General features: G+C 44.9%; 1 protein-coding gene across 1 annotated transcript in view; it reads right to left on the reverse strand.

Moving 5' to 3' along the window:
• Positions 1-23,512, reverse strand: part of drp2 (dystrophin related protein 2) — a 174,888-nt gene extending 151,376 nt beyond the window's left edge. The window contains exon 1 of the mRNA XM_017408504.3: positions 23,128-23,512. The gene's annotated coding sequence lies outside the window, so the exon portion shown is untranslated. The remainder of the gene's footprint in view (positions 1-23,127) is intronic.
• Positions 23,513-23,554: the final 42 nt, after the last annotated feature.

Consider the following 23,554-nt stretch of genomic DNA (forward strand, 5'->3'; position numbering starts at 1 on the left):
AAGCCCGGCACACCAGAAATCAATGGTAGCGCGATGGCTGCTGTTGCACTCATTAAATACCCTTTTCTGACGAAAGAATGGACCGCATTGCAAATCGATAATCCTCAAGCGTCGGCAGAACAAAGTCTCCAGGACACCTAGCACACATACTCCTGTTTTCGGGACCTTTTTGCCCTTCGTTCTTGTTACACTTGCAGAGACGAGTTATGGCGCATTTAAAATTCAATGCTGAGAAGCGCTTTTACAGAGAGATTTACCATACCAGTGCTTTACTGTCTACTTTACAAATCAATAGTTATAATGCCCGGGCATTGGCAGCTGACAGAGGAGAGGTCACAGAGGGTTTATCTTGCATAATATATGCTGTAATGCTCCATTCCTCTATAATGCATAGCTTAGACATGGCTGTTTACAAACAACTCCTACAAAAATCCAAAGCTCGATGTCGTGAAAATTGCTTTAAAAAACACAAACCTCGCAGTCTTTATTCTAACATAGAGGTAAAATCTAATTTATCACACCAAATATACTTTTAAAACTCTAATTACAGCTACTGAGAGAACCAAACAACAAAGCAGTTTAGTTTTAAGTGTAATTTCTTTTTGGCTTTTAGTTTCCTGATGGATTAACAAGAATCCCAGCAGATTATAGCTAAAGCTCTAAATTCTGTTAAAGCTTTCTTGTGCAAAGGATTGTGTAACGGTTGTGCATTTTTAAAACTAAATCATTAGTATTTTAATTTCACCCAATGAATCCTGCAAAATGAGCACGAGCACCAAAAAAATGAATAAAACTGAAGTCCAAATTTTATTCAGCCTGCACGCAGCGGAGGAATTTACAGCAAGGTTTTGACGTATACACGGTGTTTACTGCCAGCTGGCTAAAATACGGCACCTCACATTAGTGAGTGATCAGGAGCAGCAGAGTGAACGCAAACAGAAGAAAAATAAATATGTATTCCTCAAGGGAGAGCCCACAGAGTCACAGTGACGGGAACGGCATTTTCTGGTGGGGAAAATTGTGGATTTCATGACCCACAACCTCAAACACGACCCCAGCGACGACTCCAAGGTGTTGATGGAGCCTCCTGTTCTCTAGAACCCAAGAAGAAGTTCGGTCCATAAGGAGCCTGTTCTCCAACAGGATCCGCTGCTAACATCCTGGCACCAGGCAGGTACCAGGAGGCTTCGTCACCTTGTGTCCGGACCTTCACGGATCACAACTGTTTCTGCGACAAAATGGGAACTGTAACCAACAGCCTGAGGCGGGTGGTTTTAATTTTCTGCCTAACTGCTCTGGTCTGTTTAATAATCTGACCCTTCAGATGCAAAGAAAACTGTTCAAGGAATTTAAAGGGAACTCTTTCAGCAGTGACTGAAGAAAAAGTGCAGCCAGTGATGTGTGTGTGTGTGTGTGTGTGTGTGTTTACAAGGAAATAAACAGTTCATAGTTTCTAAGCAGAGCTGTGTGGAGGATCTTTCTGTGTGGAGCGGTGACACCTCGGCGCATGTGGATTTACACATAGTGCATTTTGTGACAATTATTGACAAAAATAGACAAGAAAGACCAATATTATTAAAGTGCTAAAAGGGTTAACTTGGTGAGACTGCAACAGAAAGTTTGCCTGTTTTCTCAAAGTTTTTTCCAAAAGTCTGAGTCTCCAACTAGTTTCCAGCAGTCTCAGCCCGGAGAGATGAGACCTTAAACTTTACCAGTTGAGTGAGTGCTATATTTGGAATATCTACATGTCATTTATTTTGTCTGAGACAAAACTTTACGTTTTCTCGATTTGGTCAACTCAGCAATGTTCATGTGGCTGCACCTAATTGGGGCTCTGAAGTTGCTAATTGCGTCCTGTTGTTGATAAACCACGACTTGCGGATCTGTCCGTGGAGATAAGAGGATATCTTAGATTAACTTGTTCAACTGAGAAAACAGCAACAAAATGATGAAGTGTAAACATATTTGCTAAAACTGCTGGAAAATGTGAAGGTTTGAGTTGGTTTAGAAGACAGAAACGTTCTGATTCTGAGCAGCTGTTAGCTCGACCTCTCCATGAGAGTTTCTCCATGATTCTTCAAATGGAGATTGCTCTGTCCGCTGCATGTAAGATACTGACTGCTCATAAATATGTCACACAAACCGAACTGAACAACCCTTTTAAGCCCACTGAGAAGTGATGAGATGTTTTAACAGAAAACAGAAAACAAATGACCATCTTGCTTGGGAATTCAATAACCGGACGCTGAACTTTCCTTATTGCCGTTTCATCTTTTATGACACGAGTGGCTTTTTCAATAGAGAGGAGGAGGAATGTGCTGGGCAAACAGTTTCCAAAATAATCCTCAATAATCCTTTCTGTAATTGCAATGATTCGTGTTGCAGCCTGAAACCTAAATATCACTTTACACGCAGCAGGTAGGGTGTATTATAGGGCTGCAGTGGATTACTGAGAGCATTTCAGAATAAATTAGAAACGTTTAGAAATACAGGCAAGAGAAACCGTTCTTTTAGAAGGAGCACAGCCCAACTCAGTTGTCTGTGTGATGCCATGATGAAATCCTCAGCCAAGCTCCAGCAGTACTTCAGCTCGTCCGGCAGCGGCCAATCCAGTTAAACTTCGGGTCTCCAGGCGTCCTGTCACATCCCTGCCCCATCTCCTGTTACCTCCCGCCCACAGATGATCCAACTCAAGAGCGCATCCTCTTCACTTCTTACCTATTTATTCCCAGGCTGTAGATGGCACGTAACCACTTCTACGGCATTGGAATAAGTCCTGCTCCTCGTTCTTTTTAACCAGCGCCTTGCAGGGAGTTTGAAATCACAAACAAAGCACCGACTGAGCCAAATGCATGCAGAGATTTTAACCTGGTAATTTTGAGGTTAGTGAATGTTTACATTAACTGTAAAGTAATGTTTTGCAGGTATTTGTACTTAAACCACGTTATTCCTTACGACGTAGTTCGTGCATAACGGCATTCTGAGGAGTTCATGGATGAACGCACCAAATTTCGCTGGAATCCAAACAATACCTGACAAGTTAATTGGCTTAAAATGGTTGAGGATATAAAAAGAAAAAGAAAAGATTGAGGCAATTTGTTCCTTTAGTCAAGTTAATTATCAGCACAGATTTGCAATCCAGCCTTGGTGAACCGACGATCTCCTGCTTGTTCTCAACCAAGATAACGACTCAGCAAATCCAAACCTGAGGAAACTGACTTGTCTGACCTTTTTTCTTATCGCCCACCTCTCTGTGTGCGCTTCGGTTTGTCTGTCGTGTTAGCGAAATGTCTGCGGACACACCGAAGAGAGACATTATTAACACTCTCAGAAAGTAATCAACGGATGCACGTCGACAGCTGGTTAGCTTTCTGCAGCCGCCGCTAATCAACACCAGCCAACTCACCTCTGTTCGACTCGTTCAGTTAAACAGGTGTGGAGCTAAAACGTGGTGTGGTAGTAGCTGAGAGTCATTGTCTCAAACTCACAAGAGCTCCCCTGAGATTGTGCATCGAGTCATTTATGAGGTTTGACCAAAGCAGCTTCATCCCTTCCATCATGAGAGGACCTTAGTTTAACCCTGATATGCATTCCCTCCTGGAAGAAAAGGCTTTTAATGACTGAAGGCCTTAAATTACATGACCTTAATTATAATTTCTCTGTAAACTTGTGCAGATTGTAATTGTATCCTAATAAAGTTTTCTTAAACAACAATAAAGCCACTCAGTGGTCGTCTGGATGAAGAGTTTGACCGCAGGATGTCTCCACGGATCTATAAACATTAACCAGCTGCAACAATAAAACCAACCTCCTTTATTCTGAATCATCAACATCGAGTTTCTCCGTGAACTGTGGAGCCCACAAACAATGAAAAAAAAAAAGTTTCCCAGCCAGTGACTCAGCAGCTCAGACTTCACCATAAAGCCTGCTTCAGTGTCACAGCCATGATTCCCGGCGGAGCACCTGCAACGTTCCCGACCCAACGTCCGCTTCCTTCTCCGCCTCGCTCCACGCAGGTGGGCACAGATTAGTTCCGAAAACTTTTTGGTGCATCTTTTTTTTTTTTTAACGGCCTTGTCCGTTGAATTTCACATCAACAAAAGGGTGAAAACAAATAAAAGACTTGGAGAGGAGATGTGCGTTAAGCCGTCTCCACAAACATCCACCGTGCCTCGTTCCCCCGCCGTGAGTTCTGACGCTCAGAGGAACTGGGAAACGTTCCCGTTTTCTCACGTCTGTGGATGACAAACCAGTTGACCATATGAAGACTCTCCCAGCGTCCCTGTTGCACCGAGATGCTTCCTGCTGCTTCCCAGCTTGGAGCTCTGACATTCGCCCACCCATGGACCTCTCTCCACGCCTCATGAACCAGCGAACTTGGGGGGGGGGGCGTTTGCAGCTTTAACACTCAGACAAGTACAGCACGAGACCTGACAGCCTCAAAGAAACGTGAGATGTCTGTGCGAGTGCGGGCGTGCGCAGGATCTGATGAGGATAGCCGTGCTTCTCTGCGTTTTCCTAAGTTTTGTGAGTCGGCGAGCCCATGAATATGCGCCGAGCATTCAGAGGCATCATGTAGAGCGAGTTATGGTGCGATGTCAGGTCTAATTAGCCAGCCTTGCCTAAGGCTCATTACTCACAGACCACTGGGAGGAGGAAACGGGGAGAGGAGGAGGGCGCGAATGAAAAGGCCACATGGGGAGCACTCACCACCATCTGAGCTTCATCTCCACTGCTTTCTCACTGGAAGAGCAACGAGACTTTGATAAGGGCACACACACACACACCACTCAAGACCCGATATAACCTTCTTCCTGTTCCTTTGAGCCCCCACGCTCGAATCCTCTCTGCGTGCTCCCAGCTGCATCTTCAAGAACTTCCAAGGAGACGCGAGCAAAGAAGGGGGGGAGGGGGGTAAAAAAAGGTTCAGGTCAAAAATCTGTCGATACCATCCGGGCCGCGAGCAAGAGCCGAGCTGGACTCGACGGTTGCCCTGGAAATGCATTAGCATCTGTGTTGACGATGATTGAAAGTCCCATTCTTCCAGGGTGATGGGAGAAACAAGAAAACCTCTGGAATTCCCAGAGAAGGACAGAGAGTGGAGGAAATGAAGTAAACACGGCTGCTGACACGGCTTCAGGTTTTAATCAGAAGAACCGAATCAGGAGGAATCCGTGGACCAATCTTAGAAGAGTCCCCCCGATCTCAGAGCACAGTTATATAGAGACCTCACACACACACACAGATATGGATGATCACAGGTAGTTTTATTCATCCTTCAGCTCAGAGCTCTTCCCTACATTCCTTTTCCCATCTCCGGCCTTTGTCTTTACGTGGTGCTGAAATCCACTCATCGTGGCATTCCCAGGAGAAACATCCACTTTAGGAAGCATGCGGACCGACCCGGACTTCTCAGACACCGCAAGACTTCATGGGGGTGGTTGATATCGCCAGCCGTCACAGGCGAGTGAGTGTGTGTGTGATTTTGGAGTCAGCCCAGTCGAACTTTGTCCTCACAGCTGACTGATATTAACACAGAAATCATTCAGACTTCGTCAGTTTTACAGGTACTGAGCTGACGTTTGGGGCTGTAAACGCTGAGCTTTAACCCCGACACGTGTTCTCTTTGTGCCATATTGTTCTCTTAAGAATTTGGCACCAACTGTGTCTGTCTGTTAGCAAAATATCTCGAGATTTGGACGAATGGAGTGAAACTCTCAGAAAGTAAGAGCGTTTGGGGTCAACCCAGTTCACGCTGGCCGCCTCCGGCTGATCCACCTTACAGCTCAGTCAGTTTCTTTTTAGATATTGATAAATTTGGTGAAGTTGTAGCTGAGAGTCATCCTCAACACATTCTCCGAGCTCTGAGACACAATATCACAAGATAACGAGCGTAACTTTTACCTGGTTTGACCAAAACTGCTGCAACTCCGTCACTTTTCAGCAAAAGATGGTTTAGCCTGAAACTCTAGCATGAAAGTTAATTAATAAAAAGTTAATGAAAAGAAAGTGAGTATTAGGTCATTATTTTATAGTAAACAGGTTAATAATAATAAAAAAAATCCAAACTGGCAAAGAACGCCCTTTAAAGGACCTCCTGTCACAGCTTTATGTCTTATTTTCTAAATGAGCGCCGAATGAAAATGTCAGGCAAATATTGCAGTTTAGAGATCTGCCAGCGACTGCGTTCACGGGGAATATAAATACTTTAAAGTACATGTATCTCTCTGACAGTTCTCATTCCGCTTTCCTCCAGAGAGTTGCCCATCAAGCAGTCCAATTAATCATACATATCCAAGCCCTTCAGATCCGCAGGAAGACACAAAGAGAGTCACTAACAAACAACCCGTCCACAGAGACCCCAGAGCCTCTCGGAGCTTCGGAGCGTGTCTCCGGATGTCCAAAGTAAACTCATGTAAGACAACTCATCGGTTCAGTCTGGACTCACCTTCTGTGGTTCTGAAAATGTCTCTCAGTGAAGAATCACCCCGAGCCTCCAGCTTTGACTTCACTGAACCTCCAGACCGGGGAGCTGAAATGCTTTTACGCTTCTGCTTCGTAAAAAACAAATTAAAAACTCCATTTTTAGTTCAACACTGCAGTTAATATGAGAAGAAACTAAAACTTTCCCAACTTAAAATTGTTCTTTTGGTTTGAACTTTTTCAGATTAAAAACATTAGGTGCCGATTGTTCCTTAAAGGAATGCATATCGCCCGCCGCCTTTCACGTCAGTTTCACACCAACATCTCTGCTGAGAAATGACAAATGTCAAACTTTAAAGAAATAACGTTATCCGCAGTCAAAGTATGTCTTGTAAATGACTATCACCTACTACCACGTCAAATTTCAGCTCAGTATCTGTAAAACTGTCCGAGTTGCAGCCATTTTTGTGTTTCCTAAGGTCAGTTCTCTGTGGTGGTCATCTTGAATCAGGCTGACTCCAGACGTTAATCAGTTGTAGACCTGCATCCAACGATTAACTCCTGAAGATTTCATTAAAATCTGTCCAGTGGTCCGGGAGATTTTTCGCTAACAGGCACACTCACGAGCAAAACCATCATCGCCCTCTCGGCTTCGGCAGCAGGCGATGCTGCTGTCGAGCTCTTCCTGCGGTTATTCTTCACGAAGCAGGTCACAGATATTTCATTAGATGTTTAGGTATTAAAATAACACTAATAAGCATCTTTAACGTCAGCCAGGTCACCTGGAAATGTCAGAGCGGGAAGGATGAAGAGACGCACCAACAGAAATGTGATATTAGAAAGACGTGACAACGACTCTGAATGCTTTTTAATTTGCGGCTTCAACTCAGGACTTGACCTTTAGACGCTACAGGAGTTCGGGGCAGTAACATTTATCAGTGGATCTGCGAGCGAAACGTCAACAAATCGTGTAAAAAGACAAGATAAGAGCCGGCGACGACCGCAGAGCGTTTGACTCCAACTCATCAGACCAGAGGCGAAGCTTCCGGCGAGAGTTCAGCGCCGAGGATTAACCTGATAACACCCGCTCGGGGGGGGCTTTCCTCCCGCATCACCTCCGTTTTCCCACGCTGTCAGACCCGCCTCAACGCCTCATCCTGCACCCTGATGTCACGACGGCTCCGGACAGGTGAGCCAATCAGACTTTAGGTCTCATCCTGGTTCCACCTCAGGTTGTCGTGTCTCTGGTCCACCACCAGCTCTCAGATTCTGCTTTAAAGAGGAAATTAAATAAAATATCAAAATCATCAGTTTCCTGTTTTTCTTTTAGTTAAACGCCATCATTAAACGCTCCAGTGGTCCAGTTCTCTGATTTAAAACATTAATGACTTGTTTTTAGAGGTTTTGGGGGGCTGATTGTTTGGGCGGAGTTACCTCCTTGGTTGATGATGTAGAAGGAGGCGGAGCCAGCTGTGGACACTGAGGAGGTTACTGTCGCTGTGTTTGTCAGGGAAAATGGAAGCAGAAGAAGAACCAGGTTCTGTTAACAAGAGGACCGGTTTAAAAACAGGGTTTGTTTTTGTTTTTTTTTATCTGGAGTGATGCTGTCAGGAACTCGAGCCTCTAAGCTTTATGATGATGTCACACAATCTTTAAAGAGTTTCCCAACTGGATAGCGAGTGCCGGTCTGATGCTTGTTGGCGGTCTGATGGCAGGTGGCAATCTGACAGGAGGGGGTCTGATGGCGGTGTGATGGCGGGAGGGGGTCTGATGGCGGTGTGATGGCGGGAGGGGGTCTGATGGCGGTCTGATAGCGGGAGGTGGTCTGATGGAGGGTGGCAGTCTGATGCTTGATGGCGGTCTGATGGCGGGAGGGGGTCGGATGGCGGTCTGATGGCGGGTGGCAATCTGATGCCTGATGGCGGTCTGATGACGGGAGGGGGTCTGATGGCGGTCTGATAGCGGAAAGCGGTCTGATGGCGGGAGGCGGTCTGATGGCGGGTGGCAATCTGATGCCTGATGGCGGTCTGATGGCAGGAGGGGGTCGGATGGAGGATGGCAGTCTGATGCCTGATGGCGGGAGGCAGTCTGATGGCGGTCTGATGGCAGGAGGGGATCGGAAGGCGGTCTGATAGCGGAAGGCGGTCTGATGGCGGGAGGCGGTCTGATGGCGGGTGGCGGTCTGATGGCGGGAGGCGGTCTGATGGCGGGAGGCGGTCTGATGGCGGGAGGCGGTCTGATGGCGGGAGGCGGTCGGATGGCGGTCTGATGGCGGGAGGTGGTCTGATGGAGGGTGGCAGTCTGATGCCTGATGGCGGGAGGCGGTTGGATGGCGGTCTGATGGCAGGAGGTTGTGTTTCCAGCTAAAAGCTAAAACTAACAAACCGGCAGCTAAAATTTAAAAGCAGCAAGTTGCTTGCTAGTAGCTTAAAGTAACAAGTAGCTACACATCACAAAAGGCTAGCTAAAAGTAGCAAAACACTAGCAAGAAGCTAAAGATAGAAAAGAGCTAAAGAGAGATAAAGTAGCCAAAGGGTAGCTGAAAGTTAAAAGTAGCAGCAGAAGAAGCCTAAGAAGACAAACCCAGAGGCAGGATTACTACAGAGAAACAATTTTTTAGAACAGATATAAATATTTGAGCTGAACCTTTTTCCCAAATTAAGAGCTAAAACATCCCAAAGTTCCCAGACTGCAAAACATGTAGAAACAACTAAAAAGCAGGAAGGAGTCGGCGGAGTGATCCAGAATATTAACAAGGTTAGCTTCCGAGGCTAACTGAGTCAGACGGCCTCAGACCATGATCTCACTCTGATAAGAAAGCTCCGCTTTCCAAAAACACTCAGCAGACTGTGAAATATGGATCCAAATATCCAAATAACAATCTCCATAATAATGGAAAGCTGTATTGTGTTGGCGTTTTGTTTTGTTTTTTTCTTTTTTCAGCTGTTCTCTGAAGTGGAGAACTAATCAAAATGTAATTAAAAGTTTATAAATGTTTACGCCGAGTGTAATAATAACGAGTGCTGTCGACACCGGAGCTCATTATGGGTGGATTTTCAACTTCATCCTTCCACCTGGACTGCCTGAGGCGCCCCGAGACGCAACTGAACCACCTCGCACACACACACGCACACACACACACACACACACACACACACACACACCTAATGAATGCTGAATTAGCATTCACTCTATTGTTTGTTTCTTATTTTTCACACATTTCCAGAAATCAAACCACCCCTGCGAACTTTGTGTTCATACAGCTGAACCTTCAGCTCGTTCAGGAGATGGGTGCTACCACTTTTTTTCAAAATATTTTGTTTTATTTACAAACATTTTTCTGATAAAAACATCCAGATCTCCTCGTTTCTTTTAAAAACATTGTTCTCTTTACCTCCTGCTTCAGCACAGACAGTCTTTTTTGTCTTCTTCTGCAACGATTAGTTTTAGCTACTATTCTGTCTCTTATAGCCTTTAGCTAGCTTTTTGCTACATTTAGCTTCCATCCAGCTTTTAGATACATTTAGCTTTTAGCTAACGTTCTGCTACTTTTAACTAGCTTTTGAACTTTAAGCTAGCATTTAGTTACATTTAGCTTTTAGGAAGCTTTTTGCCGTTTTTAGGTCTTCGCTACTTTAACCTAGCCTTTTGTTAAATTTAGCCTTTAGCTATGCTTTTGTTACTTTAGGTCTTAGGTACTGTTCTGCTACTTTTAAGTAGCATTTCATTATTTTTACCTTTTTGCTTCTTTTAGCTACTTTTAGGGTTTTGCTACATTAACCTAACTTTCTGTTACTTTACGTTTTAGCTAACAAATTGCTACTTTTAGCTGCTGTTCCGCTACTTTAACTAGCTTTTTACTACTTTTAGCTTTTTGCTAGGGGTTTTCTATTTTAAGCTAGCCTTTTATTACATTTAGCCTTTAGCTATGCTTTTGTAACTTTAGCTTTCAGCTGGCATTTTGCTACTTTTAGCCCCATTTCTTTCAGCTTCTCCCAGCTCTCAGCGGTCACACTCCGCTCCTCCAGCTGCATTTCGGCTGATGTCTGAGAGCCGATGCGTTTGTTCCACTGGAAGCTTTTCAGGACTGTCCTTCCGTCTCCTCTCTCTCGCCTCGCGGCCGCCGCACACCGCAGCACAGACAACCCGTCACTCAGGACGATGAAAAAAGACACCAGCTAGTTGCTTTAAATTTCCTCCCAGGACCATATTAAAGAGATAGGGTGAAGCGAGCGGCGCCGAGGCTCTCGGGTTTTATATGAAAGCATGAAAGAGAGCGAGGATAAGGACTCCCGGTGGGAACTTTGGAGACACGTTCTGATGTTCGGGTGTGATTGTGTCTTCATGCAGCGAAGACAACGCTGGCATTCAGAATAACGGAGCCAGCTTCAGAGAAACAGCCAGCTGCTCCTGAGTCCATCGTCCTCTTTCAGCCCGTCGTCTGTCCACCCGCAGTTCCAACATCAAAAAACAAAACCTAAACTCAGTCCTAATGATCTGAGGATTGTGAGCCGTGTGTTGAGGATGACTCTCAGCTACACCACGTCAAATATGAGCTCAGTATCTGTGGAATCCAACCTGTCTTGAAATCATGAAACTAACTGTATGGTTGATTGCACTCAGCATCACACCATCTTGTCTGAGCCGTTAGTGCTCTCAGCTACTACCACAGCTGTGAAATTCACAGGTGTCGATGGGCTGTGGCGGCCATCTTGCATTTAATTGACTCCACAAGGTAATCAGTTGTATATGCAAACCTGAAGATTATTTCATACATTATTGCCCTTTTCGACTTCGGCAGCCATCTTACAAGGATGGATGGGTGGATGGATGGATTGATGATAACTTGTCATGACCCCTCCTCCTCCTCCCCCACCTGGTCACCTACCTCCTCCTCCTCTCCCACCTGGTCACCTGCCTCCTCCTCCTCTCCCACCTGGTCACCTGGTCACCTGTCTCTTCCTCCTCCTCCTCTCAGCTCCTTCTGTTTTAGTTCCAAACATTAAGTTTCATGTCCTCCCACGTTTGGCTCCTCCGTTCTCCACCCACCTTGGAGTTGTGACACCTGGCAGTAATCGTCTCCTCAGCCTGTCTCCTCTTTTATTTTATTTTCTTCCTCCTCCTCCTCCCCCACCCGGTGACCTGCCTCCTCCTCTTTCTCTTCCACCTGGTCACCTGCCTCCTCCTCCTCCTCCTCCTCCTCCTCCTCCTCCTCCTCCTCCTCCTCCATTATTGTTCCGAAGCTAAGTAAAGTGTCATGAGGTCCGCTGCCAGTTCTGATTGCTGCGGTAACAAAATTTAACTCCAAGAGCTTCCTGCCTGCAAACTAACTTCAAGGTGTTTTTAATATGGACTGCTGGCGTTTTGGGAAAACACAGAAATATATTATATATATTATTTAAAAAGGTGCTGATTTACATTAACTGTTCAACAAATCTGAAAGGTGAAGGCAGTGAAACAGAAACGGCTCTAACTCAGGTTGGTGTGGTAGTAGCTGAGAGTCATCCTCACACACACTCTGAGCGTGACGTCTTTCAGCATCACATAAGGTGACCTTAGTGGGGAAACTCCGGCATGAAAGGCGGCGGGCGATAAGCATTCCTCGTTCGTTTCTAAGCTGCTGCTGGAGCAGACAGGAAGAAGTGAGCTGCTCGTGAGCACCGGAGCCTCTCAGGGTTTGGTTAAAGCACCGCTGGCAGCAACAATAATAAAAGGTTCTTGGAAAATGATTCTTAAAGTTTGTCAGCTTTTCTTTTTAAAATAAAAAAAAAGAATTTTCTCTTTTCAACTTTCTGGGCTCGGTTCAGCGTGGAGCATCGGGTCCCTCCGGAGACGCTTCGGTTTGATTAACAACGCTCTTTTTTTTTTTCCACACACTTGTCTTTCAAAGCCACTCCCGTTTTACCTCACTGGACCCAGATGCGCTCGTTTTTTGTTGGTTTTTCGTCTTTCAACTCCTATAAAAAAGAAATAAAACTGCGTCAAACTACAGAAGGTGGGATTTTGGTTAAGACGTTCAGTCTGTTTGAACAGAACAAAAGGCTGATTCAAGAGGGCCTTTTTCTTTTTTCTTTTTGCTAAACTTCCTGCAGGCTGGATTGGACCTTTTACTGATTCATGGCTTCTCTTTTAGCCTTTTAACCATTAAGACATGACTGGTGGTGTCTGATTTTTTTAAGACCTTCTTATTCCTACAGACGGCCGGCTGGTTGGACCTTCGCCTCATCAGGACTCTTCATCTTTGATCACTCAGTGTGGAAGTCCGGGAATGATTCACAGCTCAACTTAGGAATGACAGACGAGGCTTTTTCTGCACATTATGAGCTGAAGAAAACAACTTAATTCCTTATTTCTTATTTAAACAGCATTTTACCCACAATTAAACCAGTTTATATTGATTTAATCACACAACAGTGATTTCCTGCTGCTGCGCTGAATGTAGCAGAAATTTTAAATCTCCAAGTAATTTGACCCCTCTATTTTAAGACGTTTTCTCTTCGAAAAAAAAAGATTTTTCCTTTTCCTCTGATGGACATGAGACTTTTTCACACAGATCATCTGAAGAGACAAATTTGTTTTTAATCATTTTTAAAATAAATTGTTTTATTCAGCTTTTGTGGTTCAAAACTGACTCATCAGAGGACTTTGTGAGACATTTGTTGTATACTGACTTCAACAGGACATTATTACTTTCGTTATTACTGTAGTAATACAAAATACAACCTGGTACTTACCTGGGATGTACCAGGTAAGTATCAGGTACATCATGCCGAGTAAATACTCAGTAAGTATAAATTAAGTATCACGTACCAGGTACCAGTATCACGTAAGTATCAGGTAAGTACTGAGTAAGTTTCAGGTAACTATAGAGGTACCTAACAGGTACTTACCAGGTAACTGTCATATAAGTACCAGGTAGGTATGAGGAACGTATCAGATATGTTCTGAGCAGACAACATTGTGCAAAAATAAAAGCAACAAATTAAATATTAATTACATAACAGTCGAGCCCATTTGCTAAAAATGTCATGTCAATCGTTGATGTTTTTAGAAGTAATTGTCATTTATTTTCCTTGGTAAGAGTAAAAAAAGTAGAGACTTTTATTTTGTAATGAAATTATGTAACGCCATTACAAGTAACTAGTTACTTCCTAACCTTTTGTAGCTCTAGTAATCTAATTACTGAGGCTTCCAGCCACAGAATCAGATGATGAGGGCGATCAGAGGCGACGTCTACGACTGAAACCTGTGCTCATGGATACATGCATCATCTCTTTTAGGATTAATAATAGCTGTTGAACATAATGAAGCCATCGCTTTCCATAAACACAATAAAACACTTTAAAGTAAACTCCACGTTCATCAGTTCTACGCTCATGTCGTCAGTCTCCGTGCTCCACAATAGAGCTGCAGTAAGGAGCCTGCTGGATGACTGAGTGGGTGTTTCAAGTGTTTTCTGAAGATTCGGCTCCAACTAATGCGTGCTGGAGGAAGCCAAGCGATTTAGTCCTCAGTTAGAGTCACGTCACGGCAAAAAAAAAGGAGAACTAAATCCAACTCCGGCTGCCAGATTTTTAGAAAGCAACATTTTGCATCAATTTTTTTTTCCTTTCTAACACACCTAACAACACAGGCAGGAGATGCATGGTTCCTACAACACCAGGGGAGTTTGGCAGTTAGCTTTTTTTTTTCGTTTTATTATGACTCATTGCCTCTTCGCTAAGACTGAGCACCAACGGGAGATTGACTCTAAAAATAAAGACCAGGCACCGTGAGCCTTTCCTCTCCTTCTATACATCTCGTACACATGCAGCCTCAGAGGCGTTGAGCACAAAAAGAATTAAAAAAATAATAATTAAAAATACTCCCTCGGCCGGGGATAAAAGGGTGCAGCTTTTGAGCAATGGCGAAAACCCCCGGATGAATATTTTGGAGTCCTCTCTGTAGTCTGTCAGGATCTAAAATGTTGGGAGCAGGAGCTTAAAACAGCATCTAATGCCGAACGGAAAGGTCAGGATGAGAGGAGAGAAACGGAAAGGTCACGGCAGAATCAAACATCTGAATCATTACACTTTACTCCAGATTTGTTCCTTTTTTTGGGAGGGTGGTGGTGGTGGTGGTTCAGCGCCCTGCTGCCCTGAGCTGGATTTTACGAGAAGGCCAAGGACTCCTGCAGGCCCGCAACATCTCACTGCCTGTTTAATTAGTCTGCATAGCAATAAGCTTGATCTCCTCACACGGCTGTTTCCATAGGAACTAAGTGATACGCAGGACAGGCTGATAAGATGCTCGAAGAGAAAGAGAAAGATTAACCGAGTTCAAACCAAAACCAATTAGAGGCCCAGATTCCTCGCAGGAATGCATCTCGCCCGCCTGGATGGATGGATGGATGGATGGATGGATGGATGGATGGATGGATGGAGACCTAGAATCCAAGTAGCTCAGCAACTTCGTGAAATCTGCCCCGTTCTGATGCCCGGTTTGAACTTCAGCTGGGGTTAAATGGTGAACAGCCTGCACTTGTACCCCGAAGTGCTTCACACTACAACCAGTCATTCACCTGATCATAGGTGAGCTTCATTGAAGACAGACAGAAGTGAAGCTGCCATGACACCGGCGCCATCGAGCCCTCTGTCCACCACCAGCAGGCGAGGCGGGTGAAGTGTCCAACCCAAGGTCACCACGTCTGCACGCCTAATGGCACCAAGTTGCTGCCATCTGATTGGCTGATTAGCTATTTGTGCGAACAGCTGGACAGGTCTGCCTAACAACGCTGCCTGCGAGCGTCATTTCTACAAGTAGGAACCTTAGATATCTTTCATTTTTGCTGGTAAGAACGTCGTTTTTTACTTCGAGGAATCCTGAGGAATGAAGTGGGGTTTAAATAGAAGCTACAGTGGCCTGATTCCCACGATGTTAGCATCCTAAATACTACCCGACGGTCCCGGCTGCCTACCTCCTCCCCCCCGTTCTGTTACGTCTGAGTTTTAGCTCGGCGCACAGCAGCCCGTCCTGAAGACAAACCATGTAATGACATATGCCACTGATGGAGCGAGCACTCCTGAGCAGCACCAAATAAAAGCAGACAGAATTAATTGCAGCTCGCAGTGGTGACCTTTTCTGTTTGATAAATCATAGAGCCTTAGAGACTGCCATTAGCCCCGCAGATGGAAAACACACAGCTTTGAGAAATGATCTCGGTTCGGGGGGGGGGGATCTGGAGCGGTATCGACCCAGCCGCGCTCACACAAACACAGATACTCCTGCACGCAGAATTTCTAATATTCTTCCCCTTTTTTTTTTTTTTCACTTGAAATGAGACAGAAACACTTCGTTATTGTCTGGAGAGAAGTCAAATTTGTATTTCATCATTCAGAGAAGAGAAGCGCTCCCCTGACGCTCAATTAAAATTCAACAGGAGTCCGACGAAGACTGTCATTAGGTTCTTTTCCCATTTATTTGGAGAGGAAGCCACTTTCCCCAGATTTAGAGGATGATGTCAGAACATGAGCTTTCAGACTTCCTGGCTTGTTAGAACTTGTTTTTTTTATTTTTAGAGCTCCATTTAAAAAAAGACAAGCCAGAAGAAGCAGAACAACACTTTAACACATGAACCATGACAATCATGGGTCCAGACAGAAAACCTGGCGGACATTTGGTTTTTTTGCCCCCGTCTGTGTTTATGTGTGCGCACACATCTGTCAGCGAAATATTTCATCAATCACTCCTCAGACTTTGAGGAAACTTCCAGGAAATGACCACAGGATGCACGTCTACAACTGAGCCAACCACAGTCAACAAAATGTCTGTAAATCCTGTCAGTGTTTCAGATATTGAGCTAAAATCTGGTGAGGCAGTAGCCAAGATTAATTCACAACACGTACCCGAAGTGCTGCTCCTTGTGTTGGAGCAAATTCTGTTTGTCTGTTAGCAAAATATCTCTTGAAACCTTCAGGCAGCAACCATTAGGAGTACATCTACACTAATCTTTATTAGTCAACACAAAAATGACTATAGCTGAGAGTCATTCTGAGCGCATCTTGCAGGAGATAATGTACATGACTTTCTTTTCAGGGTTATTGTCTTTTCTCAACATGAGTGGATGGATGATATGCATTTTCTTTCAAGGAATATTAGGCTCTTAATTTCTACGAGTGCTCAGGCAGAAAAGTCCAAGCCTGTTTGTTTGGGAAAAAAGGTAAAAGGAAGCAAAATATTCTCCTTAGATTCTGGCATTATCTCGTTTTTCCTAATTATGACCGTGGTCGAGCTAATTAAAGTGGGAAACCTCTGTCACCTCAGATCTGTGTCAGCGTCATTTTCTTTTATCCAGCTGTAAAATTATACCGACCCAAACTGATCCACTTCTCCTGAACCTGAACCTGGGTTTGAACCGGGACGTCTGGACGTCTGCTCGGAGAGCTGCCAGAAAGTGGTCTTCGGCGTTCCGCCGTTCTCCCTTTCATCGCCCGAAGGTTAGACTGGGAAGGAAGACTATCAGGAGTCATTTTTAATGAGTTCATCACCTCCCAAGTATGACAAGAATGGCTTTCAAATTGCCATAAATATGCAAATACGCCGGTGAAATAGTGTGAAATGACTGTCACTCATCTGACTCGATCCTGTTTTTTGGAGTTTAACAATGAGGGAAAAACAAGACAAAAAGCATCTCGACTCTGACTGAGGTGCGGGCCAAAAGCTCCTTTCACAAATAAATTACATCTGTGTTGACTGCAACTGGCACCTGCATCCCATTTACCCCTCAAACTGCAGATAAATCCAACATTTCTGCACCGCTTTCAAATGGTAATGAAGAATTAACATAAGAGAGACGATCTCCTGTTACAAATTTGAAGACAGAGGTATCAATGATGACCCTAATGGATCAAACCAAGGTAGTCGACTCAGCCGAACAGAGGTCTCTCTGCTGATCAGGACATCGGAACGTGTTAGCTTTAATTGGAGGATGTTCACACGTGCAGAAGATGAAGCCTGACAAGTGAAGCGCCGATGCTGGATCACCTTAATGTGAGCTGACGGGGGAGGGGGGTGAGGTGCCCGCTCGACAGGAAAAATTTGGTGGAAACGGTACGGCACGGCAGCACTGACCTGACGTTATCCGGCACAGCGCGGAGAAGAAGCAGAGGAACCCTGTAAGCAGCGGCCGCTGCAGAGAGGACGTTACCGTGAGACGTTCTGCAGCCGGAGGACACCGCGGAGAGGCTGAAGACCCACCTGAGCGGCTTCAAGTTCGTCAAAACAACGAGGGGCAGCTTCCGATGTGAAAGGTGTCGTTTTAAAACTGAAAAAGAGGGGTTCTGTGGGAACATCTTACCTGCTGAAGATGGGTCTTTGAACAACTTAAATTTGGAGAAATGCAGTTTGATTCTGACCGGCCTGATGAGCTAAAGGCTAGTCAGAGAGAGACCAGTGGTTCCAATCCTAAAAGGGTTTCAAAGCAGTTTATGTGAACTACTTCACAAACGTTTAACCTCGCTGTTCAGTTGGAATCACATAAAAACTTTTGGATATCTGCACGTGCAAAAAGCAGCAGCAGCCAGCTGTAGCACCTGGGGCTCTTCTGGCTGGAATGTTACAACATGTAAGAATAAGTACAGCATCCGGGGAAAAGGTGACGGCGGTGTAAAGGTTTGCTGAATGGGAGATGGATGGACGGACAGATTGGGGTCTTCTCTCTGCTCTGCTGCGGTGAAAAAAGAGCCGAGCCAAAAAAGGCAAAGCTCGCGACTTACCGGTCCGTCTACGTTCCAGCCCTCTTCTACGGTCATGAACTGTGGATCGTGACCGAAAGAACAAGATCCCAGACACCACATTTAAAGGAGACAGCTGAGGTGGTTCAGGCACGCTGTCTCTGGAGGCGTTTCCGGTACACTCCACTGGGAAAAAGGCCCCGGGGCAGACCCAGAACTAGATGGAGGGACTATGTACCCCCTTAGGATCCTCCAGGAGGAGCTGGAGAGTGACACTGGGCAGAGGGATGTCTGGGTTTCCCTCCTGGACCTGTTGCCTAACAACCAGACCGTGAATGAGTGGCAGAAGATGGATGGATGGACGGACGTGACAACAGGTAAGACATTAATTGGTCATCGTGTTCTCTCAGAAACCCACTTTCAAAGATCTGAAATATCCTTTTCTTTAATAACTTCATCATTTTCTAAATCAGTTTGAGTTCAGCCTAAATAAATATGAGAAGCAGTTGGTTTTCAACAACTATTTTGGTGCCATTTTGAACAAAAACAAAAATGTTTAGGCAGCGGCTGTCTAATCAAACCACTTTCCCACTTGCTGAAAAATACAGATAAACACTGAAGCTACCAAAGCCCGTCTTTCCAGCAGGGAGCACTGGAGGATTAAGATATCAGCTTGCATCTTTAGCACATCCTTTGCTTGGTTGTCAAACTGGGGAACATATCTGATCTCTTTTAAGACATCTCAGAGTAAGTGACACATCTGCCCCGCTTCTGGCGTTTGATGAAAACTCGGGGAAAATAAAAAAAAAAAATCACCAGAGTCAGTAGGATTTCATCCTCCGTGAGCCGCAAACGTCCAGACAAAATGTCCGCCCAGCTGCTTTTAAGATATCAGGTTGGAGTCAAAGGGGCGGGCTGATTGCCTCACATAACCAGAGGTGCAGAAACCATCAGACCGCTCTCATCCATCGCAACATTCCCACAAACCGTCAACCGAGCAGCTGGTGGGGCAGTCGGCGATGGCAAAGGCGGCGCCCTCCCTTCTTGTCGTATTACGGATGACTTCCCGCTCAGGGGGTGGGGGGCCCCGCGAGGCCCGCAGCGCTGCGCAGTAAATAACCGGCATAAACGTGTCACCGAAGACAAGCCGCGGACGCCCCCCCCCCATTTAACGTGAACAGGAAGAGCGTGGGTTACCGGGTTCTAAATAAGAACACGGCCAAGGGTAGTTACCAAACACTTAAAGGTTTATGAAGTAACAAACTGCCTCTCCTGCCTCTTCGCCAGCGTTCAGATGCGGGGGTGGAGGTGATGGAGGGGCGCCACGTTGAAGCACCTGTTCACTGCAGCGGCCATTTGTCCACCTGGGCCTCAGGAGGCGCCGCCACCTGACTTTGCTTCCTTCGTTCCAGAGCAGGGGTGTCCAACCCTGGTCCTAGAGGGCCACCATCCTGCATGTTTTACTTGTTTCTCTGATTCCCTGATTTGAATCAATGGGTGATTAACAGGCTTCTGCAGAACATGAAGAGGTGATTTAACCACTGAATCAGGTGTGTTGGAGCAGGGAAACAAGGAAAACATGCAGAATGGTGGCCCTCGAGGACCAGGGTTGCCCACCCCTGTTCCAGAGGGTACATTATCTTTTATATTAAGACTGAGAACCCAGTTTTTATTTGAGTTCCTTGTGTTCCTTAAACCGGAGCGAGACGGAACAACGGGAACTCCGACTAACCCTGAATGAAGTTTCTCAGGATACAAACTCAGCTTTTCAGTTGACTCTGTGCTGCTTTTTTAACCTAAGTGCGACAACAAACGGCTTCTTCTGAAAGGAGAAAAAAGTTAAAAAGAGAAAAATCTCCAGCTATGCTGACGGCGTGCAGATTCCAGCGGGAGAACACCAGATTACTGCTAATTATACAAACGTGAAGCAGAAGGCAGCCGCGGAAAATGTCACTGAAATTATCATTTAAACCAAAAGAGCTGAGTCATGCAAAGCTTTCTGCGGACGAGCGAATCATCGAGGTTTTCAATCTGGTCCTCTGAGTGGCGGGTCACACCGAGAACCTGGGGTCAACAGCGATTCTTCTCTTCTTCTGGGGTCACCATTTGTAAACTTTCCCACTTAAGGAAAACTAACATAAAGCGGCCTGATTAATTGCAATCGTGCCGTTTGACCTACGGTCCTTTTTTTTTTTTTTTATTGCAGGCGAAGGAAGAATCTTGTGGATAAAAATACTTTGTCGTCACAACAGTTTGGAAGGTTGCTAATTCTTAACGCTCTGCTAGAGTTCCTGAAAGCCCCAGGCAGACTTTAACAAAGGATGACATTTTCAGATCGCTGTCTTGAATTAAAAAAAAAAAAAAAAATAGGGACGAGAAAAAAAAAGAAACACATGGCCGAGACTAATCTTTAGGACAGTTTACTGTATATGTAACGTAAAGAATCCAGCCACTAATAAGGTAAAAACAAACCCTGGTTTAAAGGAAAGAGGATACCTTTTTAAACAATAACTTTTAAACACAGCTGTAAACTGTGGAGAGGTTAATAATCTCCTTTTAACTGCTCCCAGAAGCACGCTAAAAGCCTTTCATTTCTGAGCTGAAAGTCACAAAAACATAATCAAGAAATTTGCATGGTTAAAAAATTGGACGTCAGAATGCAAACCTAAATAAATTGATACATCAACACCAAATATTGCTGCTAAAAGTAATAAAATTCACATGAAGTCCACACATTAGATGTGACAGTTATGCTGGGGTTGGCGTGATGAGATAGCAGCTGAAGATTTTTTTTTTTTTAACCAGAAGAGAAAATGCAAATCAGTCCAAAATGACCTAAAAAATATAATAAATAAATAAAATAATGAATAAAAGGCTTTCACATTCACACATTTGCATCATTACAGTAGGTGTCAATGAAGAGGTGGTTCAAAGACAGTTCATCGAGCAACAAGAAAACAAACCATCTGACAATTAACAGACAGGAACGGCTGCAGAGGAAGGAAAGAAAGAAATGGAACGACGCCGGATGATTTGAATCTTTGCAATTTACAGCCCGAGGGAGAGAGCTGGAAATGCATAAGATAAAAAATATATATATATACCAGAAGGCACGCAGAGGGAGAGTAGCAGTGACAATGAGACGTTCTTGTAATCCTGTTAGTCTCTTACATTTACAGTTCACTGCTGAGGAGCCCTGAAAAAAAAAAAAAAAAGAAAAGAAAACCCTCCCATCTGCCAAACCTTCGCAGCACACGCCGCTCATTACTAACCGTTATTAAACCCCGCCCCCCCGCCCAGCCACGCACGTTTCTTCCTTACGCCACAGCGTTTGATTTGCTGCAGCGCCTGGGATCAAAGATGGCCAACGTCATAAAAGTTATGACATGTGGTCAGGCTTCGAGGCCCCGAGGGAAACGATCAATCGCTGCTGATAACAGATTGACGCTAACTTGAAATACCTTAAATAACTCCATACTGACGACAAAATCCTGTTTTATATGATGAGTTTCCTTTTTTTTCTTTAAGCTCCTGAACTATTTTAGATACCCTGTTTTAATGCATGAGCAATCAAAACTAAACAAAAAAAACAAAGCCGGTTCAATAAGAGGTTGATTAATGTCTTAAAGGGACCTTCAGACCTTTGGAGTACTCTGGAAAGGTTAAGAACGATTATCTTGTTTTGAATTGCTGTCATCTTGAAACAACTCCAATCTCAAAGCCTTCATAGAAATTCCTGTGAACTCTGATTTTATTCGACTGTCAACTCTGGCAGAAATATTATGACATTCCTGCCAGAAGTGCTACAGCTAGCTGCTGCTCCCACTATTTTGCACTTGTAAATAACCCAAAATATTTATTTATATCCATGTAAACAGCTGTGAAATGAACAATGTGAAGATTTATAATAGCATTCCCATGAACCATTATGAAATATTTGAAACTGGGAGTATTTTAAGATGGCAGAAATCCACTTTTGGTTTTAGCCATTAGCTTGTGGTACAGCTAGCTGCTTCTTTAGCCATTATCATTTGTAAATAACCAAATAAATCAGTGTAAATAGCTGTGAATTCTGAAATTGACAACAGATATAAGAATCAGCATTCTTTTGAAAATGAAAGATATAAAAATATTTAAAAATTGAGCCGTTTTAACACTTCAGACTAGCTGTTAGCAAAGTGCTACAGTTAGCTGTTGCTCCTTCCATTCGCACCTAAAATAACCAAAGAAATCTGTGTAAATAGCTGCATAATGTGAAACAGACAACAAGGTAAAGGTTCATAAAACAGAATTCTGATACCAGGAAATTGTTTACATTTGAGGTAATATAAGACGGCAGGTATCCACTTTGGTTTTAGCGCTATTGAGGCTAGCTATTAGCTCGTCATGTGATCACAATTAAACCATTTCTCTAAACCAGGAGTGGGCAGTCCTGGTCCTCCGTGTTTTTCTCTGCTCCAACACACCTGGTTTGAATCAATGGGTGATTAACAGAACATTTGATGACTGGATCAGGTGTGTTGGAGCAGGGAAACGAGAAAACATGGAGGATAGTCGCCCTGGAGGACCAGGATTGCCCACCCCTGCTCCAAAGAGCCATCCACAACAAGTAAGATACTGACTGTTCACAACCTTTCCACACAACCCCCTGTTCAATAGATCTATAAATTTTAATGTTCAAATCCAAGACCATGAAGGAAATTTTGTTTTAAAGTATCTGAGTTACTTTAAAAAATAAAAAAATGAATGATCATTTCACAATAAATGACATTAAACTTTGTTCTGCGGGTTAAGCAGGCAGAGATGCCTTTTAATTCGGGATAAAATAAAAGATGGTGCTAATTTTACACCCACCGAGGCGGGCAGGTTTTTACTTTCCTTCCCTCCCTGCAGAAATGTCCCTAAATTATCCCCCCTGCGTTGAACCGAACCGAGCCGAGCCGAGCCGCGGAGGGCTCGCAGACGCGCGGCGGGTGATCGCGCCCATAATTACCGGCGACATCCGGAGTTCCAGCCCGGGCTCCAGCACCTCGGACAGCGGCCGCACGTCAGCCGACAGGGCGGGAAAAGACCCGCAGCCCGACGCGCTGAAAAGTCCCCGAATGCGTCCGGAGAGAGTCCTGGGGTCCACCTGCAGCCAGAACCCCGGAGCGTCCCGGAGCTCCACGACCTGCAGCCGGTCGGCACCAACCGAACAGCGGGGCTTACCTTCTTCCTCTCCTCCTCCTCCTCCTCCCACAGCGAGGATGGCGAGGGCGCCTCTGAAATAATCTAGTCCCGGTCGAGGAGGAAGAGGAAGCGGCGGCTCCGAGGCTCGCCTCTCCCCCGGCTGCGCTGCTCTCACGTCCGGAACCACCGGGAGCCGAAGCCGGAGTGACATTCAAACTTATCTGCGGCTCGGTTCCGGCGGGAGGGGAGGG

The sequence above is a fragment of the Kryptolebias marmoratus genome, linkage group LG9, assembly GCF_001649575.2.
Source record: "Kryptolebias marmoratus isolate JLee-2015 linkage group LG9, ASM164957v2, whole genome shotgun sequence".
Taxonomy (NCBI): Eukaryota; Metazoa; Chordata; class Actinopteri; order Cyprinodontiformes; family Rivulidae; genus Kryptolebias; species Kryptolebias marmoratus.